We start from the raw sequence: 4,834 nt of genomic DNA, 5'->3' as shown, positions 1-4,834 counted from the left end.
CAGCATAAGGAAGAACAAGAGTTTTCATGATCTCATCCCTATATCTGAGAGCCATCAAAGAGCCATTTCGGATGATGTGGAGCTCAGTACGCTCACCAATGCTGATTCCTGCCTACACCATCATCATCATCATCATCATCATAGGTATTCTGCCTTTATTGGCAGGTCACTTGCCGCAGCTGAAAAGCTTCCATGCTCCACGGTCCTCTGCTAACCTTTTCGTCTTCGCGTATGATCTTTCTGTTTTAATATCATCCATTAATTGTAATCTCCTTCGCCCCCTCCCTCTCTTTCCCGCTACCATACCCTCTAGAACGTCCCTCATGATACAATCTCCTCTTAGGCAATGTCTCAACCAGTTTCTCTTCCTCTTCCTAATAATGTCTAAAAGTGTTCTTTTCTCACCCACCATTTCTAACACTCTCTCATTCGTTTTCCACTCGACCCAACTAATTCTTTCCATTCTTCTCCACACCCACATTTCGAAGGCTTCCAGTCGATTTTCGTCACCTTTACGCAATGTCCACGTTTCCGCCCCATACAGTACAACACTCCACACGAAGCATTTTATGAGTCTTTTTCTCAACTCTTTGCTCAAGGTCCCACAAAACAGACTTTTCTTTCTTTTAAAGGCTTCTTTCGCTCTTCCTATCCTTGCTTTTATTTCACGTTCGCATTTCATGTCATTACTAAGAATACTACCCAGGTATCGAAAACTATTCACTTGTTCTATTTTCTCCCCTCCTACTTTTATATTTGACACAGACCCCTTCGTTCCAATTACCATGGCTTTTGTCTTTCTAACATTTATTTTCATCCCATATTCTCCAAAGCCCTTTCTCATTTTTTCTAACATTTTATTGATTTTCTTTTCAGATTCTGCAACAAGCGCCATATCGTCTGCAAATCTTATGCATCTAATCATTCTACCTCCTACCGAAATGCCATCATCATCATGTATGCTCTGTTTCACTATCTCTTCTTGATAGACATTAAATAGTGTTGGCGAGAGGCAGCATCCTTATCGAACTCCACTTCCAATTGCACTCTCTTCCGTCAGTTCTTCCCCTATCCTAACACTTACTTGTTGGTTCATGTATAAGTTTCTTATGAGTCTTCTATCTTTCCATTCCAACCCTATCTTTGTTAGAACTCCCAACAACAATTCCCAATTCACGCGGTCAAAAGCCTTTTCTAGATCAATAAATACAACATACATCTCTTTCCCTTTTTCTATAAATCTTTCACCGATCACCCTTAATAATCCAATAGCATCTCTTGTGCCCTTGCCTCTTCTGAACCCGAACTGCTCTTCCTCAACATCTTTATTTGTTCTTCCGTATAACCTTCTGTTCAGTATTCGGAGCAGAATTTTAGCTGCATGAGATATGAGACTAATAGCTCTATAATCCTCACATTTCTTTGGGTTCGATTTCTTAGCCATCGGTATCATGATCGTTTTCAGAAAGTCTCTTGGCCATTCTCCTGTTTCATATATTTCATTGCATAGTCGCCACAATTTTTTCTTTCCCTTGTCTCCTATATTTTTAATGAATTCGATTGGTATGTTATCTATTCCTGTTGCCTTTCCATTCCTAATCTCGGATATAGCCTTTTCAAACTCATCCCTAAGAATACTAAATCATTTATCATCCTCGCCTACTTCATTTTCCACTTCAACATTTAGGCTACACGGTCTATCCCTACAATCATATAAGTCTTCAACGTATTCTTTCCACCTTCCTATGACCTCATTTCTCTCGCTGACTACCTTCCCATTCTTATTTTCTACTGCCATTATAATACTCCCTTGTTTCCTCCGAATTTCCATAGATTTCACTTCCTTGTACATTTCCTCATATTTCCCAACTCTTTCTAATTTTTCTATGTCCTCGCATTTTCTTTTGTAAAACTCTTCCCTCGCTCTGTCTGTTTCTCTTCGTAATTCATTATTTAACTTTCTGTACATCTTTCTGCCCTCTTCTGTATCAACCTGTTTCCACATCTTCCTCTCCCTCATTTTCTGCAACATCTGCTCTGTAACCCATGGTTTCTTAGTAGGTAAATCAGTAGCCTACACCATCAGTCCACCACTATGATACTGGGATCTTTCTCGCACAAACATGGAATTGTGTCGTGTTTCACACTCTCTCCAGATGAAAACACGTCGATTATTAGGCTCTACACTGAATCGAGACTCGTCAGAGAACAAAACATTGCCCCATTCATTGCGTCCCCACCCATGATGTTCCTCCGCCTACGCTCTTCGATAAACACGGTGTCGTGCAGTTAATGGGACACACACCATAGGCCTACGTGCGTAGAGACCACCTTCTCGAAGGCGACTGCGGACCGTTTGAGTAGATATTATGCGTCCTGTTGTTGTTCGGAAGGCTCGCGGTTGCAGAGTTGTATTCTGGTTTCGACGGGCTGTTAACAAGAGATAACGATCATCTCTGGCTTTGGTTGCTAGTGGACGGTCCTCTCCTTGTCTTCTTCGAAGACTTCCAGTTATTTCAAATCGATTCCACAATCGGGAAATCACACTTTGTGCCACTCCAATGGCATGTGCCACCTCCCGCCATGACTGACCAGCTTCCAACCTCAGGGGGTCCGCGGTGGCTCAGTGGTAGAGCGTTCATCTCTGGTGTTTGGGGTCCCGGGTTCGATTCCAGCCCCTGCCAAGTGAACTTTGTGGTGTACAAACACCGTGTGCGTGGGTTTTCTCGGGGTTGTACGGTTTCCTCCCACTTTCTTCATTCCACCCTTTCACTAATCTCTCATCATCACCGTCTCCTTTAGCCTAACCGGCATAAGCGTGGGACGTAGAAACTTAAAGATTTTTCCCGGTCCGCATACAATTATAGCTGAATTTGCATATCATCGCTAATGGAATTGTCACCATTGATTTCAGCGACTGCGAAAACTATGGATTTGACACTAATATCGGTCATTTTGGATTACTTTTACTTGTCTCGGTATCCAATCCCCCGGTGACCCCCGGCCCGAATAGGGTGAATTTGTATGTTAATGTGATCAGAGTTTTCAGCGACCGCGAAAACTACGAATTCGACAGTAATATCGGCCATTTTCTACCGCTTTTACATGTCCCTGTAAGCGCCCCCTGAGACCTCCTGGTCCGAATTAAAAAAAAAGATTCGTCTTGATCTGGGGCCTGGGCCAGGTACCCCTGACTAAAATTTGGTAACTCTCGGTCCACTCGTCTGGTCCCCAGGCCGCATACAAACAGACAAACACAAACACACTATTTATTTTATATATATTAGACTAGATAGATTCTTGCAAATTATGCCAGATTTTCATATTATCTTTCCGAACTAATTTTAAAGACCCGCTCCTACTTATCTTTATATATATATATATATACGCAGTATCTCTATATTTATATCTATCTATATCTATATATGTATATAACAAACGTAGGAATTACACCCTCAATAACGCTCCTGGAGGACCCCTTTCTCAAGAAAAAAAAATGCTGGGGAAACACTTGTAGAAACTTCATTTTTCGTGCCAGACGATTACCGAGACCTGGTGAACAAAAAAAAAATAAATAAAAAAAAATAAAAAAAAATTAGCGATCGAATTAAAAAAATAGTTCTCAATAATAGTATTCACTGAGAATATTGTTATAAAATTTAAATTTTATGGGTAAATCAGTAGACTTTGAATACATCCACATCGTATCCACTAAGTTGCGAAATCGTGTACCTCCAGACATGGGCGGCCGAAGAAAATTTTCTAGGGGGGGGCATCTTCAATGTTTGCTATATTAGTCTGGCATTTAATGTGCATGATTTGTTATATTACGTGTACATTTTCGTGAGCCAGGGAGGTTCATTCTTATCAAACACGGAGATTATGAAGGAGCAGATCTACTGCACAAAATATAATAAAAACATCTCTTTCGGATTACTATCATCCCGCAGTCCAACCCCGAGACGGAAACATAAAAGATAGGCTTTTTGTTTATAAACAAGATAAAGTGCCTAGCGAATGCTTTACATTGTGAAGATTATATTAGTGAAAATTAAACGAATATAATTTTACAACTTAATATACATAGGGCCTATCACTAAATGTTGAGCTCCCCGTTGCTATGTGGTTAGCGTATGCGCCTTTCTCGAACGAGGTTTGATTCATGGTAGGAGCTCATGTGTTTCAAATCCGACTTTAAACTGTACGTTCACGTCTTGTAGAGCTTTGCTCCTGAAAACGACGCTAAACTATAATCTAATTTAATATTACTAAATATTAAAAAATAATGACTTACCAAGGTGACGTCAATTTGGCAGTCATCAAATCCATTTTATACTTTCACTTAATCCAGTGGATATTAATATAACAATTACAAGACACACGTCATCATCTTCTCATGTATCTGCATTATTTGATTCATCCATAGATTTGTTATTTGTACGCATCATTCATTTTTGCATTTTCGGGAGGGTTCAGGGTTCTTTCTTCATTTAAAGAGTCGGTTCTCTGTATTGGAAAGAGAATCAGGGGAAGAAATATATACAAAACATGCCGCTTCCGACGCAGCACTGAAGCATTTCTTTTAGCGGTCATACCCCCCTCCCCTCTCAAGTTGTAAAGTGAGAAGGGACAGAAACATTCCAGACACTCAGGGTTCAGTTGACAATAATAAAACTATGGGTAAGTAAACATCTTGTACAGAGTCACGTTTTGCTTATTTTTGAACATTTCTGTGAATTTAACAATACAACAGCGGAAATACTAACTGGTTTTATTACTCCAACCATCGCTTCAACTAAGGGTAATTCCCAACGCTCAGTGAGCCATCTAAATT

Source organism: Thermobia domestica, chromosome 17 (genome assembly GCF_964235325.1).
Source record: "Thermobia domestica chromosome 17, izTheDome1.hap1.1, whole genome shotgun sequence".
Classification (NCBI taxonomy): domain Eukaryota; kingdom Metazoa; phylum Arthropoda; class Insecta; order Zygentoma; family Lepismatidae; genus Thermobia; species Thermobia domestica.
The sequence above is the reverse complement of the archived record's forward strand: the minus strand, read 5'-3'. Positions refer to the sequence as shown.